Source organism: Tiliqua scincoides, chromosome 2 (genome assembly GCF_035046505.1).
Source record: "Tiliqua scincoides isolate rTilSci1 chromosome 2, rTilSci1.hap2, whole genome shotgun sequence".
Taxonomy (NCBI): Eukaryota; Metazoa; Chordata; class Lepidosauria; order Squamata; family Scincidae; genus Tiliqua; species Tiliqua scincoides.
The window spans coordinates 223,133,133-223,148,728 of NC_089822.1; the positions used below are offsets into that span (position 1 = coordinate 223,133,133).

Consider the following 15,596-nt stretch of genomic DNA (forward strand, 5'->3'; position numbering starts at 1 on the left):
TCCTGGTTTCTTGTCCCTAAGAGTGTGCTTGAGACAGCAGGACATCTACACTTCAGTTCCCGTTGTTTGCACAGGTCTTTTGCTCCGAGTCAATGCCATTTACAGTACATCTCCACTAGGGCTGATGCCAGGGTTGGCCCAGGGCATCCCAGCCCCTGAGGCAGCCTGCCCAACTGCCCCTGCACTCTCTCAATTCCCCCTGTTGTTGGCAACCTTCAGTCTTGAAAGACTCTGGTATCGCGCTCTGAAAGGTGGTTCTGGAACAGCATCTAGTGTGGCTGAAAAGGCCGATTCGGGAGTGACAATCCCTTCCACACCGGGAGCAAGTGCAGTCTGTCCCCCAGTGCTCTACAAACTGCCTCTAGAGGTGCATGCATGCACTCCCACCCCATTACTTACCAAAAAGCATGATCAGCAGCCTGCCTTGCCCACACTGCTTTTGTTTGAAATGGAAGCAGTGCAGCCTGGATTTGCAGCCTGCTCCACTTCTGACACCAAAAGAAGCAGTTTGGGTATAATGCAGGTATGATGCAATTAGCACTCCTGGTAAGTAAGGGAAGAGGGACGGGCCCCAAATTGCCTGCCCCTGTCTACTTGCTGCTTTGTAAGGTACTCATACGTTACTCATTTCCTTATGGTACTTTATCCTCACATGGGGTTTAAAGAACATGCATCCCTGTATTCTTTAAACACTGAGTGAGTAGGGAGCGAAGAGAGGAAGTAGCAAATTTAAAATTTAAAGGGATGTGTTTCTATCAAACTTTAAACCCTTTGCAAAGATGGAGCACAAGAAGGGAAGGTGATTCCGGCTTACAGTGAGTGGATCAATGCAGCTTGTGGGCTGGAGGAGGTGGCGGCAACAGACTCAGGGTGAAGGACACCCCAAATCCGCTGTTCCTTCCACCAGCTGCCCTGATGCAAGCTAGATCACACTGATGGTCAAAGTGACCACTGACCATCAGTGACCACTGACCATTGCCCCTATTGGACAGTCTAGGTCATTCCTAGTGTGGAATAATAAACACACAGATCTGGGCAAGTAACCAGACATTTATTGGCTCAATTCAGCATGAACTGAGAGACCACTGACACAAAGGCATTCTCAAACAGTCTCTGAACAAAGCTCTCCCGAGCTCACATAAGGTCCTGTTCAAGGCAGACCGACCCACTTATCCCATATTTGGCACACATTTCCTTAGCAGGTAAACAGCTCAGGAATGCAGAGGTCATGTGGAAATAACAGATAAGCTGAAAAGTTCAGTTGCAAGACATCAAAACCACAAATTCTATTAAGGCTCAACTACAAACTCTACAGACCACAATCCCCCTTTACCTTCTCAGCGTATTGGGAAGGTCAAGTTTTGGTCCAGAGGCTTCTTGGGCTTTGTAACAACCACCAAGTAACCAGCGTTCTGGGTGGCAGGGCTTAACCAAAAGGCAGAGAGAGAACCTTAGTTCTTCTCAACACATGGGCGTGTGTCATAGATAGAACATGTAATTCTCAGTGAGGCAAACAAGAAAAAAGAAGTTCCCACTTGTATGTTCTCCTAACCACAAAGTTCAGCTGACAGATTCACAGCTCTCTCAGGTTCCATCGTCATACAAGTGATGAGTCTCCCATACAGGTGGACATGTGTCTGGAATCTTGTCCAGTATGTCCCTTCTTTAGGTGGAGTATGGTTCTCAGACAATAAGGTCAACTGAGCAGTGGTTGGCAGGACCATTAGGCTATGAGGTCAAGTCACAGGATGATTCAAATGGGCCCACGCAGGCCCAGTGTCAGTTTGTAGTGTCACAAACGTGCCGTAAGGCATGCCTGCAACACTCTGTGCCGGTCCAGCACTGGCTCAGCCCGAGCCCAAGCTGAACCGGTGCCAGGCAGTGGACGGGGGCCCTACTATCATATTTTAACCTCCCTCCCAGCCCGGGAGACCCAACATGGGTCTCCTCAAAACTACACCGGCTAATATTACACCGGGTAATATTACTACGGCTAATATTATAATGCTGTTGTACAAATCTATGGTAAGGCCACACCTGGAGTATTGTGTCCAGTTCTGGTCGCCGCATCTCAAAAAGGACATAGTGGAAATGGAAAAAGTGCAAAAGAGAGTGACTAAGATGATTACGGGGCTGGGGCACCTTCCTTATGAGGAAAGGCTACGGCGTTTGGGCCTCTTCAGCCTAGAAAAGAGATGCCTGAGGGGGGATATGATTGAGACATACAAAATTATGCAGGGGATGGACAGAGTGGAGAGGGAGATGCTCTTTACACTCTCACATAACACCAGAACCAGGGGACATCCACTAAAATTGAGTGTTGGGCGGGTTAGGACAGACAAAAGAAAATATTTCTTTACTCAGCGTGTGGTTGGTCTGTGGAACTCCTTGCCACAGGATGTGGTGATGGCGTCTAGCCTGGACGCCTTTAAAAGGGGATTGGACAAGTTTCTGGAGGAAAAATCCATTATGGGGTACAAACCATGATGTGTATGCTTGATTTTAGAAATCAAGCATTCTAAAATCTCCTGATTTTAGAAATCGGTTATGTCAGAATGCCAGATGCAAGGGAGGGCACTGGGTTGCAGGTCTCTTGTTATCTGGTGTGCTCCCGGGGGCATTTGGTGGGCCGCTGTGAGATACAGGAAGCTGGACTAGATGGGCCTATGGCCTGATCCTGTGGGGCTCTTCTTATGTTCTTACACCCACTCAATAGCAGGTGCAGATCCAAGGAGACCCATTGGGGCCACCTGACCATTACATGGGGTAAGGGATCATAGTAGCCCTGGTGCTGCCTCCCAGCCCCGTGGGATGCAACATTAGCCATTTCAGCGCTGCTGCAGCCCTGGGCTCTGGGAAGCACAGGATTGAGCTGCTATTCACTCTGCAGTTTCAAGACCAGACTCACGACCTGCATAGGATGTGGTTAGGGGGAAGGTACTCTGTGTTCTGAGGTGCCAAGTAAGACAGGAAAACATTCTCCTTTGAATCTCAACAGAAAGCTCACTTTATATCTGTTAGGTGACAACATTTAAATATAGAGAATGGGGGATTAGGGACTTTCCACCTCTTCCCAGCATAAAGGCTTCAGAAGTGATTACCACCTCTGGTTTGGATGTTGAAGAGTCAACAGAGGGTGAAAAGGCAGAACTTTCCAATTGTGTGTCCGTGACATCCAAGGTTCGGAGTTTAATCCAGGCAGACAGAGTGACCTATGAGGAGACCTGCCGGGCTTGGATCCGGCACAGGGAGGCCAGTGCAACTCCTTGTGCTGGCTTACCTGACTCCTAAGTCGGCACAAATGTGCCTTATGGCACGTTTGCAACACCCGGGGTCTGCACAAGTGACCTGTGAAAGCCTAACCCGGGGATTAGGATTGTGCCCTAAAACTTTCTCTCTAAAGAAAGTTTCAGAGAGCTGGTCCATTGTGCAGGATCCCTGCTTTTTCATGGCTTTTTAAAAAAACAAAAACAAAATGGAGGCAACTTTTCAGTCTGACTCCTCAAACTTTGTTGATGTGGACATCCTGCATTTTTTTTTAATTGGAAGCCAGTCAGGATTTACAGTCTAACCTGCTGAGGCAAATCTTCCTGCTGCCTCCCCAGAGATTGCTGACATAGGCACCCTGCCTGTTGTTTTGTTTTGTTTTGAATTGGAAGTCAGCCATGAATAGGCTGATGGTTACTTCCCTGTGTATTGTAGTGGAATGTGTGTGCATGCTGCTTAACTCACTAACTCTGCTCAAAAAGAAAAAGGCAGAGCAGAAAGGGAAGGAACTTTTTCTTTTCACTTATTGGGTCCTTGGGCTTTGTTTTTATACTTGTTGGGTCCGGTGCAGCTCTGCCTCCCTTCCCTCCCCTGACTGCACATCACTGTTCTGCATGGCGTTATGAGCTGCTGGAATACCATGCTGGAAGTCACTGGATGCCCAGGGAATACATGGACACATTCTTATATTCCAGCACTACGTTGGCACTTGCTGGAGAGCAGCACAGGAAGAGAGGAAAGCATTCCCATGCTGCCTAGGCAATGAGGAACTGCGTTCCCTTTCATGCTTCCCCATGCTGCCAGCATACCTGATCCATCTTCATAGCCTTCCTTTTAAAAAGCATCAATGAAAAGCAAAGTCCAGGTCTACAAATTAGGCTGTCGAACAAGGGGGTGGCATTTCAAACCCTGTGAGCACATACAGAGTCTGGGTGACGTTAGCAGAATCTTGAGTGTTAGGGTTTGCTACAGCAGACGCCGCTCCTGACCTACACACATCTATCAGTTCTTCTGCATGAAGCCTATGGGTGCAATCCTAACACCAGCGCAAGTCCATGCTGTAAAGCATGTTTGCACCTCCTTGGGCTGGTGCAGGGATGCTCGCTGGCCCATGGAGTGTATCCAGCCTCTGCACCAACTTGGGGAGGGAGGGTTGTGTCAGCTGAGCTCAACCAATGCAAGGATCTGGGGAGGGCAAGGAGGGAAGCATTCTGAGGTGGGCGGAGGGCAGGCAGAAGGCAGTCCCAGGGGCAGGCTGGCAGGGAGCAGGAGGCGGGGCTGGGACCCAGCTGTTATGCCAGATCCCAACCCTGTTCACTGAGCAACTCAAGGTGGCTTGAAGCCGCTCCATTCTTCTCAGACTTGCACCACCTCCTGAGGTGGCGCAAGTCCAAGGAGACCCATTGAGGCCATGGTGGCTTACCTGGGCGTAAGAGGAAGAGTTTCCCCTTGCCTCTGGCTGAGCCACTTCTGGCCCCAATCTTGCACTGGATACAGTGCAGGACTCCTGGGCTGCCTATTCCAGAGCAAGATAGGATTGTGCCACCTGTGTGTGCAAGCTGTACGCATGTAAGCTCTGTCCACACAATCTGTTTACTGAACCCCCTTTCAACCGTTCTCTGTTTAAACAAAATAGGAAGAGGGATTGAGCCTGCTATCTCTGCTCCTGACTTATGTGTTCATTTAGCGTTTGGAATAGAACCCATACCCGTATTGCTCTATGTGACTGGAAATTCTGAAAAACCTATCCACAATGAGAGTGTCCTCTGTGCTTACAGCTGAATTCATAGAACAATGTAGAGGTCAGGGTGAAAATGGGGACAGCATGCAAAGAATGTCTTGAGTATGCTGGTGCTCAAGGAAACAACAATACATGAAGCCAGAGGATGGAATTACTGGTCCCCACTCCATATATTGATTTAACATAGTTTCAAAGCATAGGAAGAAAAGGCCATACACTTCTCCACACAGTGAGGACCACTAGAGGAGATGATGGCTGTGATGTCACACCTCACAGTGCATGTTCATGTCTTTCTTATCTGAAAAGGACTAGAGTGAGTCAGGGATCCATGGAAGTGCTGCATGTGGGCAAAACTATGGTGACAGAAAGGGTAAGAAAGATGATGCTTCTTCTATTGAGAAGCAAATGTTTATATGACAAATACACCACTTGACTAGGATCAGGTCTTTGTGACATGGCCATTTCATCGCAACAGTTTTTATTTTATATTATTTACAATGCAGAGACTAAGGGCTTTGCAAGCAATGGAGAAATGTGCTGTATTTCATTACAGGCTGCTCAATAGCTGCTTTTTATTTTATGGCTTATTAAGTGATTTAATTTACATTGAGTAGTTTGCTAATCGCCGCCATGGTTTGGCAGAAATTGTGCTATGCTAGGCTTTCCCTATTGCTCAGATCGCTGCAACATTTCCTACCATAGAACACTGCATTGGCCAGGCACTTGTTTCCTGGGGAGGTATGGCTATGGAGAGAGGTATGGCATGGAATGGGACAGAAGATGGGGTCTTATTCTGGAGCCAGCAGCCAGGAGGAGTAACTAGCCAGTGAATCCTGGTGAGAGTTAGAACATCAAGTCTAGAAACAGGAGTCACTTCTTTCGTTACAAATTTCCTACATGGAAGGTACTTCTGGTCTGTGGAACAGGGTACATAAACCCTGTGTAGATCAACATGTCTGTTGATCACAAACATATCTGTTTTGCTAAGTCCATGTACAAGTGACAGGAAGCTACAATTGACTTTGGCTCCTAGATGTTCTTGAGGTGTGTGCCCAACAGATGTATGTGTGAACATCACATGTGGAGACCTACATGTGGTTCATGTTTTTTCCTACATAAAGATATTTTCCATTTCAGAAATGTATAAACAATTGAAATTGTGGGTTAGATCAAGTCATTGCCCTAGCCAAGGAATCAGGCTGTATTACCTTTGTGATAACAAACAGGCCAGATTCATTGTCATACTCATCTCACATTTTCCTGGTGACACTTCTTAGAGGAAGAACTATACAGTTTGTGTAGTTCAATTTTTGTCCAGAGATTTTTTTTTCATGCTGCAGCTGCTGAGGCTACAGTTTAAAGACTAAAATGGTGGGGACAGGGGCTTCTGGACCACTTTCTTCATGCCACTTTTCTCCTGAAGATTGATGCCTTGCAAGGAAAAAGATGCAGGAATCATCCTGCATGTACGAAAGGTAACTCTTGGCTCTCATCCTTTATTCCAGGTGCCATTTTGAATCAGGTGGCTGGCCCTATCTGGATGATATTTTCAACATGTCTACATCCACAGGTCACCAGGGATATAAGGGATGGGGATGAGGAAGGATGGGGGAGGGATGTCTCTCCACAGAAGCCATCTGACATAATTGGGCCAGGTCAGTACGACCTGTTGTTTGCAGCTTGCGTAATAAGCCAGACAGCTTGGCTGGTGTTTTCTCTCTTTCATGCACCAGGATGATTCACAGATCATTCAGAATTGTTTGTCTTCTTCAGTTTTAGTGGTTAAGATTTCAATATTGTATTTTGACTGTCTCTTTTTACTTTTTAAAAGCAGTTTTCTTTAGAAGCCTCAGATTTGAGATAGCAAGCAAGGAGTCATTACACAGGGCTCTCATATTCAATGCACACCTCCTCAATTGTTCCCATATACTGTAACCCGTTTTCCTTCTCACAGGAGGCCAGCTGAAGCAATCCCCAAGTGGAAGATTAGCATCCTCCTTCCGTGGTTCTAAGCCATACAAATGTCAATTTAACCACTTAACAGTTTAATGGTCAAGCCTTAGCCTTTCAACTAAGGGATGCAGGTCAGGTAGGCTACTTGGGACAAAGGGAGGAAGAGATAATTGCATATAAGACAGGAGTCTCAATAGCCATTAAACAAAAGCCAAAGTGGCATCATTCATGTCTGTGATAAGCTCAACATCACGTTTGTGATAAGTAGAAAGAAATCAAAATATATTGGGTGGGTCATGGCACTAACTCATTGTTGTTCTGCTGCCGAACTAACTGGGCCAAATTTATTATTGAAAATAATAATTTATTTTCTGGGCCAAATTTATTATTGAAAATACATCCCAGGTGGCCTCCTTTGGGATCCAGGCAACTTCTTTCCTGGGTTTCTATTTGAAATGTAGATAATGGAAGCTTCTGTAGTGGGATATGTGTAGGGGGGGAGGGGCGAAAGAGACAGCCTCTCATCTGTGCCAGCAGCTCTTCAAACCAAAGTGACTCAGATACTGCTTTTACTTGTATGCTTTTACAGGAATTAAAAACCTCTAATCAATCGAGAACAGACGCTTTTTCACTTATATTCTCTCTTTTGGCATAAATTGTCACTGGAAGCACACTGGAAAAAACTCCAGGCTCTGCATATCAGTACAGCAACTGAAGTCTCTTCTTTTGTCATAATGTTTTTCATTTCTAGTGTACTTTTAGATTTCATCTTCTGGACTCTTGCAGGTAGAGTCAGCTAGAAGATACTTAATCAAGATTTACATTGTGGATCTCAGTGAATTATGGTATAGAGCAGTGGCTTTAAACTGGCCTGACTGCAGCTGAATTAACACTTGGGAGGGCCTGGGACTTGCAGAATCCTGTGAATTAAGTAGCTTTAAATCTTGCTGGTAAGAGATTATGAGGAAGCTTGAAAATCTGTGCCCTCTATCAACAGATAATAGGTATTGCTTATCCCCCCCCCCAAAAAAAAAACAAAGAATCTCATTGCACCTTAAAACACTAAGGAGCCAATCCTATCCAATTTTCCAGTGTCGGTACAGCTGTGCCAATGGGGCATGCACTGCATCCTGTGGTAGGGAGGCAGTCACAGAGGCCTCCTTGAGGTATGAGTACATTTGTTCCCTTATCTTGGGGCTGCTTTATGGCTGCATGAGTGCTGAAAAGTTAGATAGGATTGGGCCTTAATTTGTTTCTGCATCAACATTTGTGAATCTGGTTAATTTTCCAGGCCTTTAGGACTCCACTTGTATTTGCTGCAGCAGATGAACAGGGCTATGAAATGTTCTACTTCAAATCATTGCATTTGTTGGCTGTGCCTTGACACTTCTGATCCTGCAATGTCCTGAAATAAAGGGTAGCCTTTATGTCATATGACATGTCTTGCAATCCTGCCAAGGACACCAATTTGTCCCATCCAAATATTCAGACTCCCTTCTAATGCCTACTTTGCGGCTAATTAGCACCTCCTCCAAGAACAGCAGCTGCATATGCAAAGAAAATGACTAGAACCCCTTATCAGTTTGAGCAATTAACAGTAATTAATTGCTCCAAACACAGACACTCCCTGCACATCCTCTTGTCCAGAGGTCTTCCCCTCCCCAAAACTCCACTTAACTTAGTGGGCAAGGTCTGAAGCCTCCAGTCCAAGTCCACGTTCTAATCTCCAAAGCACAGTCCAGTCTTCCCAGTCCAGTCTTCTGCAGCAAAGTCCCTCCTCTGTGTCCTCTCTAGCAGAGTGTCTCCTTCAGCAGGGTCCTGTCAGTCCTCTCCAGCAGAGTCCTTGCAGTCCTCTTCTCCCATAAGTCCTGGTCCATCCGTGTCCCGTAGGTCTGGGGTCCTGTAGTCAGGGGTGGGGTATGTCTGGGTCTTCTGGGGCTGCCTTTTATTCCTGTATGTCCCATTATCCAAATGCAGCTCAGCTGTGAGCTACCTTGTTAGCTCATTCAAAGTCTCATCAAGGTCTAATGAAGCTCAGGTGTCCATCCAGGTCTCCATTGGCCTTGATTGATTACAGCTGTGGAGCCAGCCCTGCCCATCCCAGAGCTGTCAACCAGCTGTCAAAACATGGGATCACTGTCAACACCATATCATCCACCTGATGATCTGATCGTCCATTACAACATGGACCTCAAGTAGGTGTCAGCTCTTTAAAATTATAAGGAATGTATGCTAACGTTAGTGGAGGGCAATGAGAACACCTCCTTCATATTCTGCCTTCCAAACCAATATCCATATCAACAGCCATCACAAAAGTCTTCTTTAAAGAACTATTTTGGCAATGGCTAAACCCAAAATATGTGGCCATATTAACAACTGCTCACAGTACCTCAGTGCAAGGTACACATGATAATGATGACGGCTCGAAATGAATGTCCTCCTCAAACACTATCACTGTTTTTTTTAATAAAACAGTTAATATGTTATTTAAATGTCAGCTCATTATTAAGAGTGTAGTTTGTTTTTTTAATTTTTTACGTTTAATAACCATGTAATTGATAGCACCTATTCCACCACTAAACCTTGGCAAATACGTTCTCATAATTAGTTGGTATTTATTTAACATCGTATTAAATTTAATGAGTTCGATTAATAGGTACATGGGGGCTTTATTTTTAATGTCAATATGAATTCCTAAAGATGACTTCTGATAGCCTGCAGTCAAGAAACTTAATTGCTTTGGAAGCGGTAGAGAGCAGAGGTCAGGCGGCAAAACTGAGCTAGCTAGCCCTGCTTGGGTGAGAAGCATTATAGGACCGTGCGCCTTGAAGCAGCAGTAAGTATTCATAATTCAATGGGCACAAATAACTGCTTGACTTGGGCTCCATCCAGCCTTGAGCACTTGATTGAACAGCTGTTAGAAAGTATGGACTACTAAATGTTATCTCAGACTACTAAACTGTTCCTCTTAATAGCAAAGCAATAAATGTAATCATGGTATTTATGTGATTTTTCTGCAAATTATAGCTATGAAATTATTGCCATAGGGTACTGTCCCTCTAAAGTTAAGAACTGCTTGTTCCCATTCATTTCAATGGAATAGTCGTAAGATACAGTACGTAACTCTCCCATTGAACTCAATGCTTAGCTTTGGCTGGATTGTGCACACTATAAATGGAAATATAAGCAGTCACAGTCAGTCACCGCAAGTGTGATGAATGGGCAAAACTACACTGCAGAAAGCACTGAAATGTATAAAAATACTGAAAAGCTGCCATTTTGTTGTACATTTTAATCTACATATTTGTTGAAGAAATTGATAATTTCTGTCAGTATCGGAACAGAATTTAAAGGCTTGGTACCAGTTGTCCCTGAGACTATTAGTCTTTGAAATATTGGTTTTTTATTCAAATATATACCACGCATATTCCACAGGCTCAAGTTTTAGAGATACTATCTCATCACAGCTATCAGTGAGGTTTTGGAAAGGATAAAGTAAATAAGTTCTAGGTGGAAACCGCAGCTGTGATAGCATGTAAATTCATATGAAGTAGCCTTATACTGAATCAAACCATGGGTCTGCTTAGCCCTGTACAATCTATAATGGCTGGAGATTGTTCTCTAAGTGCCCAACCCTATCCCCCACCATTGGAGCTGATGTTGCTGTGCTGGGGCAGTTTGTGCTGCATCCAGTGGTGGGGTGGGGGTGATTAGGTGGCCTGCCAGACATTTTTTCACTTACTTTTGTGTAGGCACCGTCATGGTCCATAGGTCTCCTTGGACCCGCACTACTATATAGCTGCCTTAAGCCTGAGGAGAGAAAGGGGGCAGTAAGTCTGAGGAGAAAAATGGGGATCCGGCGGGTGTGTTTGCCACTGAGATTCTCCCCCTCTGGCCTGCTCCCCCGCCCAGCCTCCCTCTCCCCACCTTGGAATGCACCCAAACCTCCCCACCGCCAACTTAGTGGCACCTGTGTGGCCTTCCAAAGCTGCTGCTGCTGTGTACACCATGCCTCTTGCCACTCATGGCAGTAATCAGGCCCTGCGCAACAGCAGCCCAGCTTCCGCACTGTCATAAAGGACCTTGTACTAGTTCTTGTGGCACAAGGCCCCTATAAGAGTGGGGCCTAAGGCTGCAACCCTATAACACTTTCCTGGGAGTAGTCTGAGTAGACCTGCATATGATTGTGTTGTAGTGCTGTCGGACCTTCCTGGCTCTGCTGAGGTCATTTGACTTGAGTTGCCAGGGACTGAATTTAGGGCTTTGTGTAAGCAGGGCCTCTGAGAGGAATTTTTTTCAAGGGGTACAAAGTTTCTTTTGGGCCCCTTCCCAGAGAGGGAGGGAGTGAAACAAGAGCAGGGGGAGGGTGGCAATGGGGTGGGCAGAACAGGGGCAAAACAGGCAAGAGGAAAATGGCAACAGACAGAATAGTCTTTGGAGCCCAGGTCTACCAGGCTTCCCAATGCAGAGCTCAGGTCTACCTGCCTGCCCAGTGTTGGCAGCTAGATACAGTAATATGGAAAACCTAACTCACTCCTAAGTCCCTCTAAAATATTTCAAATATAGAAAATCATTGCAAGAGATTAGCATCATTGTATTTAGGCTCACACTAGGATGGAAAAAATGTCCTGTGTACACCAAAACCGACTTCTGCAGTAACTGTAGTACCACAGCTGTGTCACTAAGCTCCTATACACTCCTTCATGGTTAGCAGATCCCCAAGCCAAAGAGCTACTGTAGCAGGTCAGTTTCCTCCCAGATGTGACACTGTTAAGGAATGTATGCATTCCTGGGCCTGGTGTGTATCACTTGTGGCAGCAGTCGCCATCATGTGCCCACGGTAATGCCCCCAGCATGCCGTGTGGGCAGTGAGTCTGGGTGAGATAGGAAAACATAAGATCCCAGGAAATTTCTGGGCCCCCTCCTTTGGCTCCTGGGCCCCCCTGACCCTGGGCCTGGGTACAAATTACCCCCCTTACCCCCCTCTCCTAGGCCCTATGTGTAAGCACCGCAAGTACTTTACTACTGAGCTATGATAAAAAAGCCTGAAGCTCTTTCCTCCCTGCAAAGGAAATGTTTCGAGTGGAACATCTAATAATAAACTCTTCCCCATCCCCTTAAAATCACACTCAATTTCTGACTATCATGGCCTTACCTGTTCAACTCAGGCAAAACAAAAGGATAGATTTAATGGGCCAGGAGAAGCAACACGAGAAGTGCTTGTATTTTGGATGTGTGCATGATTGGTGGGGTTATGAAATAGGGTACAAGCAAGAGCTGCCAACTTGAGCTAATGATGCCAGTGGTTTTGCAAACTTGCTTCTGGTTTAATGGATTTATTGATCTTTCTGTGTCAGGAGATAATTTAGAAATCAATCTTCTGAAACCAATTAAAGGCCCTTCCAACAAAGTAAAACCATTGTTTTATTAAGGTCCCTCTACACCAGGGGTGTCCACATCATCTCTCTGACACTGTTTTGGAGGAAAGAAATAATTAATTTACATTTAAAATTTGAATAAATTTACATAAGTTTACATAAAACAATATACTAGAGGTGGAACTTATATGAATAAATGAATGGTCTTGCAATAGCTCAAGGCCTATAAAAGGCCTTGCACAAAGCAAGGCTGGCCTTTTCTTTGCTGCCACTACTGTATCACAGACGTGAAACAGCAAGCGGTGGAGGGAGCCCTTATCCCACAGCTAACGATTATCTGGATCCTTTTCAATCTGGTTTCAGGCCGGGCTTTGGGATGGAAACGCCTTGGTCACCTTGGTGGATGACCTACACCGGGGTCTGGACAGGGGGAGTGCGTCCTTGTTGGTACTGCTGGACCTCTCAGTGGCTTTTGATACCATTAACAATGGTATCCTACTGGGCCAGTTGGCTGAGCTGGGAGTTGGAGGCACTGTTTTGCGGTGGTTCTGCTCCTGCTTGGAGGATAGGTCCCAGATGATGATACTGGGCGATGCCTGTTTGACACCCTGACCCTTGAGGTGCAGGGTGCCACAGGGTTCAATTCTGTCTCCCATGCTATTTAACATCTACATGAAACCGCTGGGAGAGGTCATCCGGGGGTTTGGAGTGGGGTGCCATCAATATGCTGATGACACCCAGCTCTATCTCTCCTTTCCTCCAGACTCCAGGGTGGCAGTTGAGGGCCTGGAGCGCTGTCTGGAGGCAGTGAGGATCTGGATGGGGGCTAACAAGCTGAAATTAAATCCGGATACGACAGAGGCTCTCCTGGTTCGGAAATCCTCGATGCAGGTGCTGGAGTATCGGCTTGTGCTGAATGGGGTTGCGCTCCCCCTGAAGGAGCAGGTCCCCAGGTCGGGGGTCCACCTGGACTCGCAGCTGCTCCTGGATTCCCAGGTGGCGGCTATGGCCCGGGGGGGCCTTTGCTCAGCTTCGGCTGGTGCGCCAGCTGCGGCCGTACTTGGATCGTGCAGACCTGGCCACGGTAATCCATGCCACGGTGACATCGAGGTTAGATTATTGTAACATGCTCTATGTGGGGCTGCCCTTGAAGACAGTTCGGAAACTGCAACTAGTGCAGAATGCGGCAGCCCGTGTAGTTACTGGAGGTAGGCGGTTTGACTCTGTCAGTCCGCTTCTCCAGCGGCTGTATTGGCTGCCCATTTGACTCCAGACCCAATTCAAGGTGCTGGTTTTGACCTTTAAAGCCCTATACTGCTCTGGGCCAGGGTATCTTAGAGATCGCCTACTCCTGTACAATCCAGCTCGTCCTCTTAGGTCATCAGAGAAGGCCTTTTTACAAGTGCTGCTGCTTAGGGAAGTACATGGGGCGGCGGCAAGAAACAGGGCCTTCTTAGTAGTGGCACCAACGCTATGGAATTCCCTTCCCCTTGACTTAAGAACTACTCCCTCTCTTGTAACTTTCTGGTGAGGCCTGAAAACCCTTCTGTTTAAACAAGCCTTCTGAGTTGCTGGCCTTTCAAACATCTTTTAACATCTCTTAACATTTTTTAACATCTGTTCACAGGCCTGATCCTTTTCTAATTTGCTCTTATCTGACTAGTTTTTATCTGGCTATTGTTTTTATGATATGTTTTTATCTACTTTTAAATTATGTTTTTAACTGTTTTAACCTTGTTTTGTAAGCCGCCTTGAGTCCCTTCGGGGAGAAAGGCAGGGTAAAAATAAAGTATAACAACAACAACAAAAGTGGTCAAACAGTTGCCCTCACACTGAGAGCAGTTGTGTCGGGCCAGTGCAGGCTCCAGCAAGTTTCCGGAGGGCCAGAGGCTCACTGGAGGCTGGGGTCTCCCTGAGGGCCGCATTGGGAGTCCTTGAGGGCTGGCAGTGGCCCCTTGGCCAGGGTTTGGGCACCCCTGCTCTACACAAGTATCTATGGGTACACAACTACCCTGTATCTCATCCCAGTTGGTCTGTTGTCTACCTATGTCTTATCTTTTCAAGAGAAAACTAAAGTGTCTTAAGAAGAAGAGCCCTGCTGGATCAGGGCAAAGGCCCATCTAGTCCAGCTACCTGTATCTCACAGTGGCCCACAAGATGCCCCAGGGAGCACACAAGACAACCTGCATCCTAGTGCCCTTACTGTCCCTTGCATCTGGCATTCAGAGGTAGCCTACTTCTAAAACCAGGAGGTTGAACATGCCCATCATGGCTTGTAACACATGATGGACTTTTCCTCCAGAAATCTGTCCAATCCCCTTTGAAAGGCATCTAGGCCAATGCTATCACCACATCCTGTGGCAAGGAGATCCGCAGACTAATTGCACATTTGATGAGCAGTAAGTGCGCGATTGGTGGAAATGCAATTAACGTTCTTCTGTATCAGCCATTTGTGATGGTGGCTCTCTGGCCAAGACTGGGAAGCCTGAATATCTAGAAACAAGAGTTCTATACAGCACCCATGTCACCCCTTGACATAAAAACAGAGTGCCATTTGCATGATACAACAGAGCCAAATATCTAAGCATGGGCACCTGCTTGCAATGCTTCCTGTGCCTGTTCTAAGGTCAGGAAATGTTGTTTTGAAAGTCCTCAAGTGCTGTGTCACACAGAGGAAACGTGAAGAAGTGATGATAGTGTGTTACATGGTCAGTATTTTATTTCCATCAATTTCCAGGCATATCAGAAACATGCATTATGATCCAAGTGCCTTCCAAGAGAGCATGGGTTAGATAAGGAACACAGCTATTTACAGAACTGGTGGCAAGAGACCTTCAATCTACAGGCCATGAAAGCCACAGTTTTGATTAAACCATAAAATTACTCCCAATCCTATCCCCTGCCACCTGAACTGATGCAGCCATGCCAAAAAGCCCATGCTGCATCCTGTGTGGGGGGGAGGGGGGAACAGCCTGTAGGAGGTAAGTAACAGCATTTTGTACTTACTTCCTGGTAGTTTGCCCAGTCGCCAATCATGTCCTTGACATAATTTTGGTGGCGTATATCCAAGTAGAGAAAAGGGGCTGGTTGGTTAAAAAAAGAAAAAGAAAAAAAAGAGGTTATAAGATCCAAGGTATGCTGTTGTCAACCCACCCCTTCTTACCTCCTCCCCACCCTGGTTCCTTCCCTCTCCCTGCTCAGACATGTGCATGCTGGCACATTCACAGGTAAAGAGGAGCAGCTTTTGCCTCACGCTT

The 15,596-nt window shown here is 46.3% G+C and overlaps 1 long non-coding RNA gene across 1 annotated transcript; it reads right to left on the bottom strand.

Moving 5' to 3' along the window:
- Positions 1 to 2,466: 2,466 nt before the first annotated feature.
- Positions 2,467 to 15,498, bottom strand: LOC136641963 (uncharacterized). The gene is made up of 3 exons (XR_010793933.1): positions 15,346 to 15,498; positions 10,704 to 10,771; positions 2,467 to 9,078 (listed from the first exon to the last, which is right to left on the bottom strand). It is a non-coding gene; the product is annotated as an uncharacterized lncRNA (long non-coding RNA).
- Positions 15,499 to 15,596: the final 98 nt, after the last annotated feature.